This window comes from Ursus arctos, unplaced genomic scaffold (genome assembly GCF_023065955.2).
Source record: "Ursus arctos isolate Adak ecotype North America unplaced genomic scaffold, UrsArc2.0 scaffold_5, whole genome shotgun sequence".
NCBI classification, from domain to species: Eukaryota; Metazoa; Chordata; class Mammalia; order Carnivora; family Ursidae; genus Ursus; species Ursus arctos.
Genome location: NW_026623067.1, coordinates 24,255,413 through 24,279,622, shown reverse-complemented (window position 1 = coordinate 24,279,622; position 24,210 = coordinate 24,255,413). Strand labels below are relative to the sequence as shown.

General features: G+C 41.2%; 1 protein-coding gene across 13 annotated transcripts in view; it reads left to right on the top strand.

The window, feature by feature from the left end:
• Window positions 1-24,210, top strand: part of ZNF608 (zinc finger protein 608) — a 745,410-nt gene that overhangs the window by 487,605 nt on the left and 233,595 nt on the right. The gene's annotated exons all lie outside the window — the stretch shown is intronic.

The window sequence follows — 24,210 nt, the reverse complement described above, 5'->3', positions numbered from 1 at the left end:
AACGGAGTCTGGCATATTACAAATCTTGAGGCTGCCCACCCCGATGCATGGCATTAGTACCACATCTGTGGAGAGGAACAGGTGTCTTGTTCCAATACATGCACAGGTGGCCCATGGGCTACATGGGATCCTGCCCCAAAGGTTTCCTAACTGTCTGTTAGGGCCTTTGTGAAGGTAATTAGCTGAAGTCATAAAGGTAGGGTCTTTACAACATGAGGATGGGACATCTGACCTTGCTCTCCAAGGAAAGGCCATGTGAGGACACAGCCAGAAGGTAGCCACCTACAAACCAGAAAAAAAGTCCTCGCCAGAAATGTAATTTGATGGCACCCTGGTCAAAGACTTAGAGCATCCAGAGCTTTGTGAAGATAAATGTCTGTTGTTTAAGCCATTCAATCTGTGGTGTTTTGTTATTATAGCTTAAGGAGAATAATAAACCCTCCTACCATATGGAGGCAACGTAGAATGACCCCAGAAAAGACTCCCCAAAAATCTGTAGGCTAAGTACCAACCATATATAAATGTGGCAAGCTGAGGTAGTGCTTAAAAATGACCCTGACTTGGGGCGCCTGGGTGGCACAGCGGTTAAGTGTCTGCCTTCGGCTCAGAGCATGATCCCGGCATTATGGGATCGGGCCCCACATCAGGCTCCTCTGCTATGAGCCTGCTTCTTCCTGCTTCTTCCTCTCCCACTCCCCCTGCTTGTGTTCCCTCTCTCGCTGGCTGTCTCTCTCTCTGTCAAATAAATAAATAAAATCTTTAAAAACCAAAAAAAAAAAAAAAAAATGACCCTGACTTAACCATTAACAAAATCATTAACCATATGACTCAAAATCAAAATAATAATAATAATAATAATGTAATTAAAAATGGGTAGGGGACCTGAATAGTCATTTTTTTCCAAAGGAGACCTACTGATGGCCAACAGACACATGAAAAGATGCTCAACATCACTCATCAGCAGGAAACTGCAAATTAAAACTGCAAGGAGATAACGCTTCACGCGTGTCAGAATGATGAAACCAAAAAACACAAGAAACAACAGCTATTGGTGAGGATGTGTAGAAGAAGGAACCTTCATGCATTGTTGGTAGGAATGCATACTGGTGTAGCTACTGTGGAAAACAGTATGGAGGTTCCTCAAAAAATTAAAAATAGAATTACCAGATGATCCAGTAATTCCAGTTCTATTTACCTGAAGAAAAATGAAAACACTAATTCAGAAAGATATATGCAGTATGCACTTTTATGTTTATTGCAGCGTTATTTACAGTAGCCAAGATACAGAAGCAGGCCAAGTGTCCATCCGTATATGAATGGATAAAGAAGATGTTTATGGATAAACACATATACACAATGGACTATTACTCAGCCACAAAAAAGAATGAAATCTTGCCATCTGCAACAACGTGGATGGAGCTAGAGGGTATAATGTTACGTGAAATGTCAGGGAAAGATAAATACCATACGATTTCACTCACATGTGGAATTTAAGAAACAAAATAAAACAAAAGCAGAGACAAAAAAACCAGACTCTTAGCTATAGAGAACAAACAGGTGGTTACCAGAGAGGAGGTGGGTGGAGGATGGATGAAATAGATGAAGGGGATTAAGAGTACGCTTACCGTGCTGAGCACTGAAAAATGTAGAGAAGTGTTGAATCACTATATGATACACCTGCAACTCACAAAACACTGTATGTTAATTACATTGGAATAAAAAAATTATCTTGACTTTTCCTTATTAATACATTGTTCTAATTATTTAAGCTCAATTTTGTACCTCCTTGTTTTATTCTAGCTTTCCCCAAAAGCTAGGTAAACATCAAGCAGGCTCTTCCATGTCCTCTTCCTAAGGGTCTGACTTCCGCACAAAGCCGTAGCATGATGCCTAACTCACGTGTAATAGTATGTGTTATAGTTACTGAGGAGAGAAATAGAGCAAACGTGGACACCATTAAAATCAGTTCACCTTTGGAGGACTACTTGGACTTGCATTTAATATTTTGGAGGGAAAAAAGATCCATACTCATCTTTCAACATTTTAAATCCAATAACGGGTCATATTGTCCTTTTGTCGTCTTCTCTGCTAGGAACATACTAGTTTGGACCGGTTTTGTATTAACTCTTTTGCCTTAACTTTATCTTTACAACTCCCTTTCTTAAGTTCTGGTTCTTTTAAAATTTACTAAGCAAACATTTATTTTCTTTTGGTTTCTTCTATCTTAGGGGGAAAAGTGCCTTTTTACATAACTTACTTTAGGAAAAGGTTAACCCTGTATTCTGTCCCAAAAGAACACATCACTGTATCATACAAATACTAGGGTTTCCTTCCACCTATGGGTTTGTATGGAAGGTCAGACTTAACAGAAAGGTTGGACAGTGATGGCATATGGGATATGTTGTTGGTATTAAGCTCGGCCCATCTTTTCAGGTAGAAAACTGTGATTTCTACCAACTATTTATTTTAAAATCATCTGACAGGTTCTTGATAAGCATACAGATTTCTGGGCCATTCAGAAGTCTGCCAGATCACATGAGTTGAAGCACTGATTTAAAATGCAGATTCTGGGGCACTTGGATGGCTTAGTCAGTTGGGTGTCTGACTCTTGATTTTGGCGCAGGCCATGATCTCAGGGTCATGAGATGGAGCCCCACATGGGGCTCCACACTCAGTGCAGAGTCTGCTTGAGATTCTCTCCGTCCCTCTGCCCCTCCCCCTGCTATAAATAAATAAATAAATAAATAAATAAATAAAATCTTAAACACAAAACAAAACTCAGATTCTCAGAAGGTGCTGTTTCTGTACTATTCCTTACAGCACATTCATACAGGAAGCAGTGGTATGCACAGGATAGTTGTGAACATATGTTTTTCTTTAAATTTCCTTTTATTACATAAAGGTCAGGCAAGGCAGAACTGTTTTTGTTTCATGAACAAACACTTTCCTTTGTTTTCGGACTGACTTATACAGGTCTCCTAACTTCCTCCTGCGTGATTCGTGCTGGAAAATATCCTTTACCAGCTTGCCAGTTTTGACAATGCAAAGAAATTTGCTTTTGAATACTGCACTTTCGTGGTCTGTGGAAGTGTGTGGAGGGCGGGGAGCAAGCGGTTTCTCTGCCAGATAACAACGCCTCGCCGTAACCTTGACATGATGCACGTTAATTTTATGTTATACCCAGGAGTGGGGGGGTGGAATGAAAGCTCCTGCTATTATCTCCTCCAAAGGGCTGATAACCTTCTGGCAGGCCAAGACCGCGCCTGTGTCATCCATCATGTAATGATCTCTTAACCAGAGTGCCAGCCCTTGGACCGAAAATCCCTAACACATTCACCTCTCTGTCTTCCGTTTTAATGAGCATTTATTTAGCCTTTGTTTAGAAACATTTCAGTAAGGTCAGAGCTATGTAATCAGATTGTAACCTACACTATATGATTTTTCTTTTTCTACATTTCCACATAAGTCTAGCTGTAATTTCAACCTAGGAATCCTATAGTATTGGGAGATTGAGAAAACGTGACTGAATTTCTAAGACAAAGACTAAATAAATCAGCTTTGTGAAATAGAAAAACTGCGTAGCTTTTGGTTCATTGATTCACCCACCAAAATGTCTGTAGTTCAAAATGGAGTACAGTAGGCAATTTGGATGTTCAAATCTAAGCCCAGATATTTGCTGAAAAACAGTAACAGATACATGGCGAGGGGAAAAAAAAAAGTTAATGTTTTATAGGCACTCACCCAAAATGCTTAGCGGTTTTCCACAGGTTATTCAAATAACAAAGCTTTCTTTGAATATCTGTTATCAGAAGTGCAGCGGGAAGTGTCAAAGATTTCTGGATGGACTTTACACTAAGAGCCTAATAATTTCTCAGAGTGAAAAGGAAGTTAAAAAATAGAAGTATATAAAAAGACATGTGTATCTCCTCATTCCAGTGTCCAGCGTTAACATGATATAACGGCATTCCTTTTGTCTCCTTTTTTGGGGCTGGATGCTTCTGTTATGAACGTGTAATTCTGAATTCTTCTGTAATCCATCCAGAGCAACCCATTATCAACATGGCAGAAGTTCGGGCCAAGTGTGTATGTCCTTAGCCTGGGAGCAAACAGAATGGTTCCACTAGGAGAAACAGAGATCGTCATCCCTTCAAAATGCATCTTAACTTTTCTGTAGTGCTAAGAGATGCTTCTTAAAATAGAATTCTTCTTCGTGGAGTTCTACTTTCCTTTTTTTTTTTTTTTTTAAACTGATGAGGTTGTTTGTGTCTCTATTGGATGTGCCAGATGGAAAGGTTTTCTCATTAGAGGCAGCTGTTTTAGCAAATTACCTCACTCCAGCATAATGACAGAGTTACCACAGACTATTGAAGAAAATCCTTTCTCTTCCCAGTGAGATCATGAAAACTAGAAACAATTTCAATGAGATTTTTGATTTACTTTGGAAATGGCTCAGTTGGACACGGGGGTGATAAGATGAGGTATTTTTGGTTCATATTTCATTCAATATTTAGGTATAACAGTGTAAATATAAGATATAGATTTACAATTTGATTTCTTCTTCAGCTAATGGATTCATTATCTTTGGCAGATGATCTCATTAGTTCCTTAAGTATGAATGATTCTACTGGGGGAGATTTCTCCCTTTACAATATCCCATTTAAAGTACACGTATGCCGTACACATGATCATAGTTCTCTCTTTCGCATTGGAGCCTCATGGTTATAGTGTTACTCTTGAGATTCTTCTAAGGAAGAGCTCTCCCACTCAGGATTTTTTTTTTTTTTTTTTGGCCTAGCAAAATCCCTTCAGTTCTTCAGATAAAATTTCCACAACAGAGTGTGACATTTAGGAGTGTCTGGGTGGCTTAGTCAGTTAATTGGCTGCCTTAAGCTCAAGTCATGATTTCGGAGTCCTGGGATCGAGCCCCTCATTGGGCTCCCTGCTAAGTGGGGAATCTGCTTCTCCCTCTGCCCCTTACCCTGCTCTTGTGCTCGCTTGCTCTCTCTCTCTCAAAGTCTTTAAAAAAAAAAAAAAAAAAAAGATGCGACGTTTATACAGAATCTCCACTGTGGCACATAGATTTTTCTCCAGGATGCAGAAATAATATTTATATGTATATGTCGGATATTAGAATTCATAAAGTATTTGTGTGTTACCATTTTAGTCTCATAATTATGCTCATTTAACAGAGGTAGAAATTTCAAGTTCCTTTAGGTTAGATGACTTGTTACATCAAAGAAGTTGTTAGGGGGTAAAGCCACTCTGGGTACTGTTCAACACGGTCAATATCTGCCTCTATCTGGAGGCTTCCAGTTAGGATCCTATCAGGAAACATCTACCTGCGGCATGAAGATACTTCATTTAAAAAAAAAAATTATGGACATGCATATGCATATTATGGCTACGGGCACCATGATGTGAAGTTGGAGAGTCTCTTAGTATGTGTGTGGATTTTCATGACTGTGGTCTATTTGGTGTTCCATAAGGTCATGTGGGTATGTGTGACTAATATCTTGTAGTTGATTTTATTTGATTGCTTTTAACTATCACCTAGTTTAGTGGAAGAGTTGGCCCCTGGGTGATAAACTGCACATCGTGCTCAGCAGGGATTTTCCACATGGCCTTGAGTGCTGCAACTTGGCCATGAGTTTTATATATTGTCATTCAGGGTTCGTTATTATTCCTGTAAGCTCAATGATTATTGTAATAATTTAGACTCCAACTCTAATTACTTTCTGTGATGGCATTTAGTAGAACCAAATTTTATAAGTCTTACTTATGAGGGGTCAAGTTTATGGGATCCTCTGCATATACAGAAGTTTGCCTCTGAACGTGTTTCTCAGTGGAGTGGTCTCACCTCCTGCACGCATGCACGTTCGCGTGCACACACACACACACAAACACACAGATATTTGTAATGGCCAGAAGATTAGTACCTGAGGGTATTAAAATTCTATTATCCTTTGACTCCTTCTTAATGGACCTTAATCTTTTGGGCTCCTATCCAACGAAATGAAGAGATTTCCAAAGAAATCTCCAGAAAATGTGGAAACCATCCCTCAGCTGACTCTCTGGGCCATCAGCACATCAGGAGGGAGCACCGGCCCCACTAAATCTGAGGAAGCAAGGGAGGTGGGGCAGAGTCAAATGAATCTTCCATGAGACACAACGGTTTCCTGCAAATCAGGACACGTTACCTGGGGAAATTCTCATTCACTCCTGAATGTTATTGCTGTCTCTCTTCTCATGTTGTCACATTTTCTTAGAGCTGTGAGAGGCCACAGTGCCATGTTAGGAGCCATCCTTGGGGTCACCAGTGACAGCAGTTACCAGGGACAAAAAGGGAAAGATGGCTTCCAGACCCGGTGGTCCCCAAGGTTAAAGGAAGGAACGGCAAACTCCACTGCTGGGACTATGAGCGATTTAAGGAGGCTCCATATTCATTCACGACTTCAGGTTTCTAAGGCAGTTTTCACAGTGCACATCTACTACACCAAATACTTCACACGTGCTTTCCTGTCTTGATCATGCAGAAAACACCAGGTGTCGTCTCTTGGTTCCAAATTTCTTTGAAGTGTCTTGCATATGAATTGCATACCTGGGGGCACACTTCTGAAGATTGTTTGGTTTTAGGTGTCATATTTGGGCAGAAATTAGCAAAGCTGGAGGGGTAAAATGTCTGATAGGGTGGTCAGGTTAAGGAAGAGTTCTCAAAGACCGGAGACAACAGGGCCCTCAAGAAGAGTCACAGTATGGCTGAAGTTGACTTACTTTCGTCTTCTACGGAATGAATGTCTACTAGTTCGGTTTTTGCTTATTTATTAACAGAATTATTCACAGCAATTATCTGAGTCCTTAATCAAATTTAGTCTGCTCTTGCATATTTAGAAGAGATTCTTCCTGAATAATGCATGGTTTCTCTCATCCTTTTTTTTTGTTTCCTGAGACTTCAAGGCATCCAAGCTGCTGCTGCTTATTTTTTTCCCTTTTCTTTTTCATTTTAGTTTAATATGTGGTTTCTTACATTTTTTTTCCTACAGTAGTTCACTATCTTCCTTAATCTTTCCATTTTGTCATCAACAAATTCAACTACTTTTCATCTCATCCATCTTCCAGGTTGTTAATAAATATACCAGAGGATCATGGTCCTGGTATTGATGGATCCCAAGGGAGCTTTTCTATTAATCACTTCAGCCCAGATTACCCATCTATTCTTTGTGTTCTCCCATTAACTACCATTCATTCTGTGTATGGGTTTTAAATATTCATACTATAACAGCTGATTTTTACCACGTGGTATTTGTCATAAACAACTGTCCAGCACTTCCACAATTTTTAGGCATCTTTGAGTGTGAAACCATGCCCATAGTGTGTAATGCGGGCATTGCACTGATGACTTCATTACTCTAACATTCAATGATCTATCTTTGTCCCAAGTAGAAACCAAACAAGTGCCACTGTCTGTCACGGAGAAGAATAATTAGCACATCCATTAACTTGGGTCCCATTAACATCTAGAGTTAACTCTAATTACTGGTAGATTTCAACTGAGCTCTTCTGTCTACAAATGACTGTTGGCAAATGATAGTATATTTGGTTTGACATACATCACACATACTGAGGGCTAATCCACAGTCAGCTTTCACATAACTCCTCACAAAAAGCTGAAGGCTGTAAGCTAATGGATTAAAAATACGTATGGATGTTAGTGATAGAAGAACACGGAATTGAAGCCTCTGTTGTTGCTTCTTTTGATGAGTCAAAATGTGGGACTTATATGTCATACTTTTTAGCAGTGTTTATTAAAGTGGTTCAATTTGGTTTTTTTTTTTTTTTTTTTTTTTTTTTTTTAAGAAGACTTGCACCCTAGTGTTAGACTGGCCAAATGTGTGTGTGTGTGTATATATATATATATATTTTTTTTTTTTTTAATTTTTTTTATTATGTTAGTCACCATACAGTACATCCCTGGTTTCAGATGTAAAGTTCGATGATTCATTAGTTGCATATAACATATATATTAATAAAAATTTTTTAAATCACTTTTCCCTTACTAATTCCTGAGATGATATATACATTTTTGCCATCACATGAAATTATGTTGTCACCAGAAAGCACAGTTGGGTTCCTGTCATGGCAGTGCTGTGTGTGTTTCCCTGCAGAGCGGCTCCTGCTTGCCGAGTCCTTGCGTGAGAAGAGATGTAAATCACAAACTGTCACCCTGGCCAAAAAACAAAGGGTCTCTTAGCATCACCTCCTCAAGCAGATGTCAGAGAGTGCCAAATTCAAGGTCCTTCTTGCCTTCCTCTCTGAAGCATAGTGTCCCATAAAGGAACATCCATGTCCTGTTTGTGTTTGCAGCTCTGACCTATTTATAGTCTTCAGATGATTTTAGCTACTAACATGATCAATTTTGGTAGTTACGAGGAGTAATAAAGCACTCCGACTTTTCTCATCTGCTCATTTTATGACACCAGTTGGCCCAGGCCTTACAGTTACACTGCTCTACAGACAGGAGTGTTTGCTCTTATGTTAATAATAAGAAGGAGAGGAAGCAGGTGCCACAAAGTGTTACTCCTTTTACTAGAACCTGAGTACAGTGAAGCCCAGGAAGATTTGTCCGAAGTCTGCAAGAGTGGGTCCTCTGTGGGGCTGGGCCTGGAACTCCAGGCAGTCTGATTTTTAAGTCTAGGTATGTGACACTCGGCCAAACCATGTGGGGCTTTTTGAAAAAAATCCTCATGAGAATAGGTGAGTTACAACTAGTGACAGTATAAGTGATAATACAGCAAGTAATAGTCTCCTTCCTTTTTAAAAGTATCATTAGAAAAAGAAATAATGTTTCACAGAAATTGTTCTCAAATGTAGGACATACCATCACTGAATAGAGACTTCTCAGGATCACCCCCAGGGAAAGCATCACGCCCATGGCAGGGAACCTAGGCTTTGAAGCAGAGCTTACTGACTTCCTAGTCATGTGACCCTGAGCAAGGATTTAACCCCCTGGAACTTCAGTTGACTTATCCATGGGAACTGGAAACACCACCAGCCGCTTGGCTGCAGTCTTCTGACAAGGTGGTGAGGTGCTGAGTGAGTGTCAAGCACCCAGACGAAAATAACAATGACTCTCCATTATTTTAAGTCTGAGCTACAACGATCATTTCCATTTGCCATGTGGATCCTTTTGTCCTTAGAAGGCAATACGAAGGATGGATGTAAGTGTTCTGCTGGCAGGTGTGGTGAGGTTGAAATACATGGCGGGACTGCTGCTTGTGAGCCACGTGCAGGGGTGTATAGCACCCAGCAGCAAATGGGCGGGACCCACGATAACACCCAGCGCCCCTTCAGCCTGGATAGCCTGCTCTGCCTAGGGCCAGCTGAGATGTTTTGGGTGTCAGAGTCCCCTTGCTCACATATCCAGGACCCTCTCAGCAGAAATGGGTCCATGTTGGAGTGAGGGGTGGGGGATTTGGAGGACCTGATCAGAGGCTTCACAGCAATCCAGTTCAAGTTTGTGATGCACTTCTGGGTCCACAAGGTGAGTCACAGCTAATCGTGCTACCCACAGAGGGTGGTGCTGGTCACTCATCACCTTATTAGCCAGGGAAGTAGACCAGAGTGGGGAGGCACAGGTCCAGTCTCAGCATTTCTGGCATCTAGCTGTGTGACCTGGGTAAGTCACAGTGCCTTAACTTATCTTCTCTATAAAATGGGTACAGTGAGACCCACATCACTTTGTTGCGAAGAGAGTGTGAAAACCCCAGTAAGTATAAGTTGCTGTAATATTGAACCCTTTCCATCGTTCTTGCTGCACCTGATCCCCTAAATATCTTGTGAGGTAGTAAACTGTTACTATTATGATAGCATCAGCTATTTTACAGGCTATGAAATAGAGACTAAAGGAAATTTAGCAGTTGCTTGTGGTTACATGGCACGTTAATGCAGGGATACTTTAACCTGCAGCCCGTTTTCTGACCCTGGAGGTGTGACGTGTGCTCTTGTGAGAGCAGGAAGATCCACTTGATGCCGACCTTGTACACTTAGTCGTCTGGCATACTCCATGTGCACTTTCCCAGAGCATTTGGTTGCTCCGTGCTGCTAATGGAAGCCGTTCCCTTGCACAGATGTCTGCAAGCTCTCACCCTGGAGCTCTGTGCAGTTATCCTCCTGATCGCTTCCGTAAATAGCAGTCAACCGGGAATGATCACCAGACCCAGATCTTCTCTTCAACTGCACTGTCTCCCCACTTACCCTCTGTTCCCCATCAGGCACACTTTGTGCACAATTCAAGTTGACCCACATTTGAGACCCTGGCTAGCTCAGTTCTCCTGCGCTAAGCTCTCTTTGTTCCCCTACCGCACCCACACCTTCTCGGTGTATGTGTGTGTTCATTTAATTAATGAACTTCATGTTTTAGAGCACTTATAGGATCACAGCGGAATTGAGCAGAAAGTACAGAGTTCCCATCCACCCTTTGTCCGCACATATCACCCCCTTTTTTTTTTTTTTTTGAAGCTGATAATGCAACTTTGCTAACAGGCTCATTGTCCATGAGATGCTACTTCTCAATGGAACCCCCATAGCACAATGTAATAAAGAATCCATGACAAGAGCTGTTGTACTGTACATGACTATTCTAATCATATATTTTATTGGAAGCTATATACCTCTTAAAGCTGGCATTTCATTTGCCTCCATTGCCTGATAGAAACCCTGCTGCTGTGACAACGGGTAGTCGTGAAGCTAATGGTCTTTTCCAAATTCCTTCATAAATTCAGAGCAAGAACGAAAGCGCAAAAGAGAGAGAGGAAAAAAAAAATCACACAGTCATTTCCAACCATTTGTGTTAAAATACAAAGAAAACAAGGCGCATTCAAAAATGGTGTGCCGGGCAGCCTCCATTAATATTTATTTTGGCATTAATATTGATAAGAAAGTACTTTGTATCTGGGCTTTGTTGCCTCCCCCAATGTCCTCAAGCTCCCTCTTCTTCAAGCTGGTGGCCATTAGCTCGCGTCTTCCTCTGTATCCAGAGCCTCCAAGAGGCTTGGCGGGCCTCCAGCTCACTTACACTTAAATGGACACTCAAGCTCCGACGGACACACAGCTAAATAGAGGCCAATAATTCAATACAGTATGACTGTACTGGGGCTGCTAGTAAATCCATCAAGCAGTAAATATCATCTGAAGCCAATGCAAGCTTTTATCTTTCCAATTTTTTTGTATGTCTGAGCGAAGCCCAGGCATTCAGCGAATCATGTAATTTATTCTGCAGTGCCGAGCCTGGGCTGTCTCAGACATCATATTGACTTTTTTTTTTCCCCATCTGTCAGGGGCAGTCAGCAGCTCTGCTATTGTGAGAGCGCATCACATTACATGTATTTATTTATTTATTTCTGCTGCTTCTTTGTAGCATGATTGGGCAAGAACGCATTATCTCAGATCAACGAATACTAAGAAAAGCATCTGAACATCATTACGACAGCATGTTAAACATTTGTCCTACCCAGTTTGTTAAATCAGCAAATGTATTTCCAGCAAATGCTTGTAATTGTTCATAAAGGGCTCCCTACTGCAGGATTTTATTAAGCTGAAAATATGGCCTGTTATTTTCTTCAGCTCTTTAGGTCAGCAGTGATGCCAATATATTGTAAATAACGCTGAGCAGCTGTTGTATTGACTTGCTCTCTTTCTGTGCACACACGCACACATACACACACACACACCCCCACACACACTCTCCTCTAGCTTCATTGCTGAATGTTGCACACATATTTTGTGCACATGTGTAGGTCCATATGATGTAAAGTACTGCGTATCTACTTGGCAAAGTTAATCCAATGATTAAGCTATGGATCATAATGGTTAGAAAATATCTTGTCTCCTAATTAACCAAAATTTGGCCAAGAACAGAGCTCTTCTGGTTACTGTGGCTGCCTTACTGAAAATTTAAAAATGTAGACCCTAGATCCGAATGTTACTTAGAACGCTCTTGGTCTTCCTCCTGTGTAATACACATAACTGAAAAGAGAAGCAAGAGGAAGCTGGATGGCCACAGAATGCTTGCTTCACAATGGGATCTGAGACTGCTGAGTATACACATAATTGTCCATAGAATGGATGATGCCATCCCGTGTACAGCGTGTTTCCCCCTGAAGGTATCCAAAGCCACCATCTCTTTCTTGAAATCCAGTTGTTCTTCTAAGTTTCAGCTTGACTCTGAGTTAATTCAGTTTAGGTTGGATTAGTGTTCCATTCTGGAAGCGTACATCACAGAATAGTCTTTAAAACTAAGTTTCGTGGACCTCTCTAAGTAAATAAATATGCATAAGTTTAGTTCCTCTGGGGTACCTGGGTGGCTCAGTCAGTTAAGCGTCCAACTCTTGATTTGGGCTCAGATCATGATCTCAGGATCGTGGATCGAGCCCTTTGAGGGGCTCCCTGCTCAGAGGAGAGTTTGCTTGAGATTCTCTCTCTCCCCTCCCTTTGTCTCTCCCCTCCCACATGCATGCATGCGCTCTCTCTGTCTGAAATAAATACATCTTAAAAGAAAATAAAATAAATTTACTTCCTTCAAGTATCAATGCAGAATGTCCAAGAGGAGCAGAACTTTAGAATCAGCTATGCTGTTTGCCCAACTTATCCTTAAAAATAATGTTTAAAGCAAAAGAACAGACTTTTTTATATATGGCTCTAAGTAAGACGATTCATATGTTTAAAAGTAGCAGAATCACTACTATTTCAAGAACCCGGCTCCTTTATATGTATGATGAGATTTTTAAACAAATAACCCCCCGTTCCTTTGGAAGGCTTTGCATTCTTTGAAAAAAATACTTGTGCCTTGTCTTGAGAGAAAACCTCTCCCTGTGGACTGATGGTGAAAAATGACTCTGTATTTCATACTCCATTATTACTGTCACTATCTCAGAAAATACCAAAGGGGTTTCTACTACCATATCCAACTGGGAGAATCTGGGTAAACATGAGCCCGATTCTGGGATTGGATAAAGTGCTCACATCCTTAGGTGAGTAGTTAAATCCATCCTTCCCCACCACATGGCAGAGAGCATCAGTGCATATGTTCAGCCCCCCCTTTATTAACCTCCAGTTAGAAAGTCCTGCACCGTACATGATGCTTTTAGTATTCCAAAGAGCAGCCACACTGTCTCTCTAAAGAAACACATTAAAAGGCAACTCACTGAGCCATTTTCTAACACCTGAGAGCAATTAATGTAAGCAGAGACAGGAAACATCATCAATTATTTAAAATAAAATGAATATGTAATGCTGACCTTCTCCAACTGCCATCAGTTTTATACTTACACCTGAATCAACTCAGGGGAACACAAAACCCACAAGGCGCTCATGCTATAGTCTGCAGCGAGGCAGCCTCTGGATGGTCGCAGGGAGAGCTGCCTGGCGGGCTGCGTTCAGCCCAGGGAGGGTGGTGTGGGAGCCCTACCAGCCCCATGAGGGCTGGTGGGACCCCCAGCTCCATGAATGCGTGGCCACCTGGGACCAGCAACTTCATGTAGGAACTTTTCCGTGCCCTTCAGCTTTCCCAGCTAGTTTCACTCGTTTCTGAATCCTTTATTTTATATTCCCACCATCTAAAGGGGAAGGGCTAACATTTCTGTGGTTATGTGCTTCTGAATGTATATATGTGTATGTCTATACATATATTCTGTTACATCTCCTTATGTGCTCCTAGAAAGCCATTAGCCTTTTCCTTTTCTGTTGTGCCTCTCGCGTTGTCTGCCCTGGGCAAATGGAAGAAGTGGTCTATGTGGGCCATGCTTATTTGGGAAACCCAGAGAGAGGTGTTTATATAGCTGCAGTAGTGAGTTGCTGAAATTAAGTGAACCCTCTGCTTTCTGAACAGAGGGTCTTTCTACAAATAGGACAGCCCAGACATTCTCTCAGGGTAGTGTCACCGGCTGGGGATAGAGGAGGGTACACCAAGGGGCCATGGAGGTTATTACATGTGCCTGACATCGGGCATGAGCCAGGATTTGACCACAGTAATGGCCGAAGATTTTCAGAGCAAGGCCTAATAGACACCAAGTACAAAAAGTCCTTTGTGACCCTTCAGGCTAAACACGGCTTGAAGTGCTGGTGTCTATTTTTCCCCTGACTGGTACGAATAATTCCAAGAAAACACACAGAGGGCCTCCTGCAGGATGACCCACGCTTCTGACTCAGCAATCATCTTAGGATCCTCATACAGATATTCTGAGACTTGGTCTAATAGTCTTGGTGGCGAGTTGCAGTCATCACTCCAGAGGCAAAGTTGATTACTAGTTTCTGGGACCAGATTTGTCACAGAGTGACTCCTTGGGCTGTTATTAGGAATCTTCCTGACGTGCTGTTATAAAGCTTTATTTTATTTTTTTCCCTAGGAATGGTCATTCACTTTGGCACAGAGCCTCATCACAAACAGAGTTTCAATTGAGAAGCTTAAAAAAAAGAGGGGGAACCATTTACTAATGCTAATTATGGATGAACAGCAATAAGATTTTTAAGCTGTCTTTAGACTCCTATGGCCCAAACTGGCTTTATTTCTTTGAACATGGCATCGTCCATCTTAAACTTTAATGTGAATAAATGGTTTTGGAGGACAGCTGCCATGAAGAGTGTTTTACCAGTCGCTTTCTTTATCACCACCATATCCGTTGTCCCCTCTCCTACAAAGAAAGGATGCTAGGTTTGGGATGCCTGGGTGACTTAGTCGGTTAAGCATCTGCTTTCAGCTCAGGTCATGATCCCAGGGTCCTGTGATCAAGTCCCTCATCAGGCTCCTTGCTCAGTGGGGAGTCTCCCTCTTCCCCTCACCCCTGCTTGTGATCTCTTTTTCTCTCATGCTTGCTTGCTTTCTCAAATGAATAAAAAATACTTTTTTTTTTTCTTTTGAGAAAAAAAAGGATGCTAGGTTTTAGAGATCCATGCTGAGGAGTCAAGCTGGGATAGGTAAACGAAATTCACAGACAGCACAAAATTACCTTTTTACCCAGAAATTCCTGACTAATTAGCCATCTGTGCAAACAAGGAGACAGGGATGCTCACCACGGCTGTGTTATGAATTCCCATGGCCACAGGTGGAAACATGGCTTCGGGGCAAGTGGTGGACTCTTGAATATCATAAATCCAGTTATTTCACTGAGCTAAATGTGGCAGTGTTAATATCTGGCATGAATAGTTAAAATTCAAAACTCGAGGTTATTATAGTAGGGGAATCAGTAGAAAAGGAGATGTTTAAGTATATTAGAAACAGCGTGTTCACCATTCTGGGATATTGGGTGGTTTTATTCAGGATAAACAATCAGGAAGCTAATACCCCTATCTAAAAGCCAGAATTTAATATAAAATTCTCTTATAGATCCTGTGTCACTCAGATCTCTGGGCCCAGAAGAGCTCAAACTGCAGAGAGGGACATTTCACAGGTCATGGAGTCTCAGTGAGCATCTTAAGGGGCATAAATGAAAACTCAGCTTTTTAACTGCTCTCATTGCAGAAATCTGGGCAGAAACCATTACTTAAAAGCATAGTCCCTGCGACTGTAGCCTTGAGTCAGTTCAGAGCAAGTGTACCTGGAGAGGCTGGGAATTCTTTGTCTTCAAGGCCTTTGTGAGGCGGAGCAGGTGCACGGAGGGCAGACAGTGTGGGCCAGCATCTCACGATGAATGGATGAAGAGGGTGAGGGACAGAGACGTTGTCCAAAGTCAAAGCGGAAGGAGTCTTTTCCCTAATGAGAAAGTGATACCAAAAGTCTCTTGCTAACCAGAGAAGATACTTAACTTAGTCTTCATATCCGGGGGAGTAAGAGCAGTGGGGAGATGGAGTGATGGGCTTTCAGGGACAGGGCCCAGTATCATTTGCTTAACATTTATGGAGGAGCCAGCACACCAAGAGACACACCATCCTTTGAACCATCTTAGATTTGAGCTTTCAGTGCTGTATTTTATTGTTTCGTGTCATAATTTTTGTCATCAGTTTTAATGTCCCATCTGTATATTTGTGTTTCATTGTTTTTGAAGGAAAAAAAATGGTGTTACATCTGGAAAAGGTGTCCCAGTCCCTCCAGCTATCCATCTGTTCAAGAAGTTACATCCCTGAAAGGTATTCTGGTTGGCAAAGTCACCTTGACAAGATCAAGGGTATCCTAGAGAATTAGGAGATAAAGGGGAAACACAGAATCACATAAAGGTCCTGGAAGTCACCCAGTTCCCAAACTAAATGGCTTTAGAGCACTGTGAATCTTCTTTGCTTTTCCATTCTCCTTTGCTCTCCAGGAACCACAGCAGTGTTGTTTGATCAGATCTCCCTCAAGCTTTATATTCTAGGCGACCTAAAACACTTTTTACGTATTTGCAAATACAACAACAAATCACACCTTAAAAATTTTTGGTACAAAACGTAAAAAGTACATCATCTCAAAACCACCACTAGTCACACTTTGAGCAGATGGAAGATGACTATACATCATTGGTAATTGTGCCATAAATGCCGGTTCTCTGCCGTATTCTGTGCCATATACGCTCTCGACTCTGTTCATGCTCATATTAGTAGGTAGCTGTCTTTTCAAGATACAGTTTAATCACTATCCATTGATGATGCTGTCTTTATAAAGTTCTCAGTCCGAGGCTCCTTCTGGGTTTTGCTATAGATTTGCGACATCCATCCTTATGTAGAAGTATTCCAAGACCCTGAAGAGCCTATGTGGCAAACTGGGAGGGGGAAGTAGCAGGGTGTATTGAAAGGACTGAAAGGAAGCCAAGTGGAATAAGGGTCTCAGGCAGAGTGAGGAAACGTAAGGCCTGAGCAGTAGGCAAGGTGGAGATCCTGCCAAGTCCAAACCAGACTTTTAACAGCAATGGGAGAGTATTGGAAGAATTTCAGCCTAGGCTGGGAAGGAGGCACATACTTTGGTAGGACTGGGTCATGGATTGAATAGGGGGGAGGAAGGAGAGAGCAATCTCAGGGAAAAATGCTCAGATTTCTGGTTGATTAGCTTTATGGAAGACAATATGGGAGGCTTTCAAAGTAAGGTCCTGACTTTGATTTTGGATGTGGATGGATAGCTCTTGAGTATCCAAGTGGAAATGCCAAGGGGGGGGGCAGTTGGAAAATACTGAGGCATGGCGGGCCTAATTATACACTATATACACCATGTAACCTGGGGGACTGATGAAGAAAAATTTTCCAGCAGACAAAAATCTTGAAATTTGAGTAATAATTTGGATGTGTTCAAAAGCATATCAGCTCTCTTTTCACATAGCTCTTTGGAAATTTGCTAATATATAGGTCTGTCCTTTCCTTCCCTCCTGAGTTATTATCAGACTCCCATTCTCAACTTGAGTTTCTCAACTCTCCATCCTTCTTTGCTGACTAAGCATTTTTCAGAGGTAATGATTTTACAAAATGGAAGAGAAGCGGTCATTTTGAAGAAACTGCAATATGATACTTGTAGAACTTTTGGCTGGTGGCAATATCCCTTAATTTAAATTGAGATTTAAATTCTCAGTTGAGTCTGATTTTCTTAACAAACAGCAAATCAGATGTGAAGTTCAGAAGAGACAAAATTTTAAATCAACTATAAATAGGTGGTAATCCTTGCTGTGGCATGGCTGAAATTGACTGTGGAAAGGGACTAGTATGGTAAGGAAGACTGTTCTCTTCAAGTTTATTACTACCAACTTTTAACCCTTACTGTTTAAAGGTACTGGTCATTGCATGGGTTTGACACGTTTCCATGTTGAATTTTAACATTTGCTGTAGTAATTGGTGCCACGTGATGCCAGCTTAATGGACTTCTATTTTATGAAGAGTATCAAATTATGTATTTTATCAAATTTCTTACACTTTGGTCTCCCATTTCAGGGAACAAGAGGAAGCATACAGATGCCACAGCTGTCATTTTTTTTTTAAACACAGAGTTTAGACGCTAGTTAGATGCCAGGATCCTGTTTCATACATACACCAACTGTTAGCAAATTGAAGAACTGACTGCAAAAATGTGTTTCTTTTCCTCTCTGCTTAAACCTTCTTTTGAAAAACAGACACAGAGAGCATGGATAACATGGAAATTAGATCTTCCATTACAGGATAATCAAGAGGTGGCGTATAAGCAAATATTAAGGATTTTCTACATCATTACTCATCAAAACTCTTAGTCTTTGAACTTTTCAATACATACATTCTTTTGTACACATATAGTAAGTGAAAGTGCCCATAAGAATTCTCTAAACTATTTTTCTGGAGGAGGAAATAGGGAAAGCCTCCTTGGTCATAGGGAGTTGACTATGAGTGGAGGCCAAAGGCAATAAAAGAACCATTGCTGTGAAGAGGACTTCAGTGATCACATCTAAAAAAAGTGAACCCAGTCTATGATAAAATTATTATTGGACTTGGATTTTAGAACTGAGTCTGCTAAAATCTGAAGGAATTGGGTCCTTATACAAGCATTTCTGCACTTGCATTTTCATCACATGATGGGTTTTTAATCAAAAGATTTCCAAAGACCCTTAGTCTGGATGTTGTCCAGTTCAAATCCTGGAATATGAAGGTTATTTGAAACATTCTAATGGGCTAATGGATATTGTAGACCAGCTTGCCTGCCCTCCTTTACCCTCATGTCTGATCACCTGAGTCCTCAAACATTTGTGCAGCTGCTTCTTGGATTGACCTTTTATGTCCCATTCTATCCATGTTCATTGTCTTTTTGGTTGATGTTAATTTCCATCATAGAAGATCATTTGTGATTTTAGAATTACTGGCCCAGATAACCAGAGTCCCCATCTTTACTGTGATTTCTTGGTCTAGCCTGAAATCATCATTGGAAATTCTTCCTGGCCCCATTCTTTCCATATTGCCTCAATTTTCTCTCCAACCCAAATATTACTATGCTACTCAAAAATTTTAATCAGCATCTCAACTTGGGGGGAAAAAAGGAAAAAATCCTTGGCATATCGTTCTGGGTCCTTCACTCTGAAATTCCAAAGTACGTTGAATGTTTCTGACACTCTTGACCTTAGGAACCCTTACGGAAAACTGTCCTGGGCTCCTCCCAATTCCTAAAATAAGGCCCTCCTCAGCTGTATATCCATCCTCTCAGCTCTGCCTGGAGTGTTCTTCTCCTTTCCTAAAGCAAAACTCTGCTTATTTTTCCAGGCTCATGTCAAATACAGAGTCTTCTGTGACCCTTCCCTTACCCTGCAGAATTAATTTCCCCTATTGTGGTTGGATGGCACTTGGTTTTCACATTCATCCTTCTGGTCCATTACTCATTCCAGTCTGTGGTGTCCTATATTTACTGTGCCATGACCGTCTCTTCCAGTGGCGTGTGCATTCTTTGGAGATAGGATTGATGTCTTACTCATCTTTGAACCCTCAGCACCTGAAACAGGGTTCACAAAAAGCAAATGTATTAAATTCATTCAGGCTCCTAACAAGTCCTTAGAGATGGGCTGGAGTTTTAGTTTCATTTGTAATAGATGCTATAGGAAACACTGGCGAATGGATCTTTCTCAAGGTATTTACTGCCTCTTACTGTGAGGAAGTTATTTATTGCTGAAGTTCAGTTTCATCATGGCTGAAATGATTCCAAGATGATGCTGTTCATGGATTTCCCAGTTCTTGTCTAATTCTGTGGGTATGATTGCATTTATCAGCCCCTGTGTAGGTAAGAGGAGTCAAATGTCCAATTCTGAGTGGGCGTTTGTGAAAGGAAGGGGCACGCATTGTTTCCTACCCACACCTTTAATTGTTGGTGCAACACCCTCAGAGGTGTCTCTACTTTTTGTCACAGCAGATGGCAGCATTCAAGATGGTGGCTGCTTCGTAAGTCAGGAACCCTAAGTAACAAAGACAAAAACTACTTCCTGCTTTTCTGTCTTGGTTGTTTTTAAACCACTGATGTGTAATCCTTGGAGATCAGCCTGATAGAGATCTGTTGGTCAAGGCATGGTCTCCTCCCATATCATCCTGAATTCCTCCCATGATGAGACTCATCCTGCTTTGTAAGGACTTGTTCTTACGCATGTGGATACATGTGCTTGGTTGACTTTTCTCCATGTTTTTCCTGGACCCCACGTATCTGTATCATCTGGTAAGGTTTCAGTGCCTTGGATTCCAGGGCTCCAGCTTAATACAAATGAATCTAATTCTTAGGAAGTCTGGCCCAAGAATCTCATTTTCAGTAAGCCCTTCCACTGCTGTTACACATTTTATGAGGAACTATGTGTCTCATTGGTTGAGTTGAATTAAAAGAGAATGTCAGCTCCTGGAGGGTAGGGTCTTCTTTATCTCATTCACATCCTATCCCAGCCTCTAGCACACAGCGGGGCACATGGTGGCTGGCTAACTAATAAATATTGATTGGGTATAGGTGGAAAGAAGACTGTAATTCCTGCCTCTCCTATCTCAAGGGCATAAATGAGGGTAGAACGACATAATGTATGTGAATCACTGTGTACAGAAAAGGAATATGTCATCACATTGGTCTACACAAAGTAATCACTTAAAAATATTACCTTTAAACCAGTGTTGGCTTATCTAGAGCTAAGACTCATTGACTACTTAGTGTTAGAGAGGGGTGGAGGTGGGAGAGAGAAAGAGAAAGAGACCGTTATGTACTGCTCCCCCTCCACTTTTATAAAGGAAGAAACCAAGGTTCAAAATTATTATCGGGGTCAAGATCATGTATAGATGGTAAGTACTAGATCAGTGCTTTTTTTTTTTTTTTTTTAAGATTTTATTTATTTATTTGACAGAGAGAGACAGCCAGCGAGAGAGGGAACACAAGCAAGGGAGTAGGAGAGGAGGAAGCAGGCTCCCAGCGGAGGAGCCTGATGTGGGGCTCGATCCCAGAACGCCGGGATCACGCCCTGAGCCGAAGGCAGATTGTTAACAACTGCGCTACCCAGGCACCCCTAGATCAGTGCTTCTTAAACCCTAGCAAGGACAAGAATTGTCTGAAGGATTTGTTAAGACAGGTTGCTGGTCCCCATCTGTAGTTTCTAAGGAAGTAGATTTGGGGTTGGGCCTGAGAATTTACACTTTAAATAAGTTCCCTTGTGTTGCTCAGGCACTTGGTCTTGACCACGGTTGAGAACCATTATATTACAGCTGAATTTGGATCTGGAAATTTCACTTCTAGACCTCTAATCTTGATATTTTCTTGTTTTACTACCATTCTTGTCCTTATGAACATACTCATTCCCCCCCCCCCCCCATATGGTAGTCTTTTCCTATTTATGTTTGATTAGGGTTACTAAGTTTGTAGAGAAGTTCGAGAGTCAATAGCAACTACATTTGGACACTTCGTAATACTGTTTCACGATTGGTAATGGATTTCTTTCTCATGCAATCCCTATAGGTGAACTGCCTTGGAAGATTTAAAAATAGATAAGTTTTTGGAATTTGAAAGCCAGAGTCATTTTGGGGAACAAATTCCTAACTAGGAATTTCAGCTCTTTCCGTTGCGCTTGGTCTGACAGGTACATCTGTCCTGTTCGTACGATGCCTTCAGCCGAGATGTGTTTCTTGCCCTTTGTTTCCTCTATGTGTTCTAAGCACGAGAGGGCTCTGTGTTCTGTAAGATGAAGGAGACATTAATAATGTGGAGCTAATTTTACAAAATTTGGAAATTGCACCTGAGTCCTAAAACCTGAAATAAAGTGGGATGTATTTCCTGTTTTCTCTTTTCCTCGATGAAACAAATAAGGCACTGTTAAATGAATACTTTATGCATCAGCACAGTTGGAGATAAAAATTCAGGATGACCCTTTTAAATTTAATACTTAACAGCTGGCCTTTGTTGATTGCAAATGTTAGCAGCTGTATCTGCCAAATTCAACTTCCAAACAGAGACTGGTAGTCGTCTTTGCGGTGAGTGTTTAAGAAATTTCAACTTAGAAGGAAATTATACATATGTCCTACTATATATCCATGTTGGACTTGGCCTTGATTGACTGTAAGCTATAACCCGTTTAGGCACACAACAAACTGAGTTTTTGCCACTCTGTTTAATGAAATAAAATTGTTCTGAAATAACAAGCACATCATTACAAATAAAAACGAAAACAAAAAACCAAGGACGATTAATTCCTGTATACGTTTTCTCACCGTACGCTGCTAGTATTGAACAGCGGCCTCTGACAGAGAAGCCATTCTGCCCTTAGGTCTGTAGACTGACAGAAGTCTTTTGTGGTTCTAAGAGAAGACCACAGAATATTCCCATTTAAAAGCCACTGCAAACAGGCATTAAGACTACACGGTGTTGGGGCACCTGGGTGGCACAGCGGTTGGGCGTCTGCCTTCGGCTCAGGGCGTGATCCCGGCGATCTGGGATCGAGCCCCACATCAGGCTCTTCTGCTATGAGCCTGCTTTTTCCTCTCCCACTTCCCCTGCTTGTGTTCCCTCTCTCGCTGGCTGTCTCTATCTCTGTCAAATAAATAAAAAAAATTAAAAAAAAAAAAAAAAGACTACACGGTGTTATAAGGGGAAACATTTTGATCAAATAAAACTAGAAGTACAGGAATTGAAAAACACATTTTTAAAATGCATTCATTTTTTTCTAAATGACAAGGCTAGAGTCATACTTTCTGTATCTCAGTTGTTGGAAAAAATCCATTTTTAAAGTTAAAACAGATTTCTCCAATAGTTTTGATCATAACTTTGACCAAGTTCAGGGAGAAAATGAAGTTTTAAGAGGGTATAATATAAAAAGAATGAAATTATTTGTAGTAATGTGTTGCAGTCTAAAAAGTATGATTAATGTTATGAAGAAAAACAATTTGAAAAATTTCCACCATCAGTGGAACTAAATTTATTATCACTATATTTTGTTTAATTGTATAATTTGTGTAATTAAAAATAACTTGTATAAATAAAGTTCTCTCTCTCTCTCTCTTTTTTTTTTTTTTCAGGGAGAGAGAGAGCGTGCATATGTGCAGGGATGGGGAGGGCAGAGAGAGAATCTTAAGCAGACTCCACACCAGTGTAGAGCCTAATGTGAGGCTCGATCTCATCACCTTGAGATCATGACCTGAGCTGAAATCAAGTGTCAGATGCTTAACTGACTGAGCCCCCCAGGCGCCCTGTTAGCTTTTACTTTCTTATTCCTTGTTTTCAAGTTTACAATTGGGAGCAGCTCAAAACAAGCCAGACAAAACAGAATCCTTAAGGGGCGTTCAGCAGGGAGTCTGCTTAAAGATTCTATCCCTCTGTTCCTCCCCCTACTCACGCATACACACACACACACACACACACACACACTCTCTAAAATAAATAAAGAAATCTTTAAAAAAATACAATGATAACATAATCACAGCAGTGGAACCTGGGATTCCATTGCAACACCCACTGACATGGTTAGGAAGAAAAAGAAGCATGGCCACGCAAATACCTTACGGATCACAGAAGAAAGACTTTTATAGTTCACAACATAACATTTGCTAAATGCATGAGTGCAAGTGTCATTTTCATGGTAAGAGCAAGATTGTTGGCTCTGTAAGGACAGTGCTCCTGAGCTGTTGCCAGGGACATTACAGTCATAGGAGTCACTCATGTTAGAAAAAACTAGAGACGCTGCACAGTTAGGATGGCATTTTGTTGCAAGTAACAAAATCCCCTACTCAGAAGCTTAAACGTGTCAGGGTCAATATGCTTCACGCAATGTGACATCTTAGGGTACATAGCCCAGGAGTGGGTCGGTGGCCCAATGGTGCAATGAGAGCACTAGTCTCATTAGAACTTCCTACTCAGTCATGCACATCTTGTGACTCTTGTTCCCAAATATGCAAGATGGCTGCTGCGATTAAAGATACTGAGTCCTTGCTCCAGGCAGGAAGGAAGAGAACAGGTGAGAGAAGAAGTGGTGTCATCGAGCACACATTTTCATTTTATTTGATAAGGAATGTTCACCCCAGGGCTTGGCAGGTACTCCTTGGTCAGGACTGTGATTCATGGCGACCTTTGGCTACACTGACATCTGAGAAGGTGATTATGTTTATCCTTGAGCCTGTTTGGTAGAGGAAGGCAAAGGAAAAGGAAGTTCTGAACAGCTTTTGATGGATCTGCGGTGCTCATGATTACAGTGGGACTGCTAGGACAGCTACCAGTGTTACCTAGAGCAGTTGTTACTGGAGATAGTTCTGTTCCTGAAAACTTTGGCCAGGGGGGCACCCCTGTATGGGAACCTTCTGTTAAGG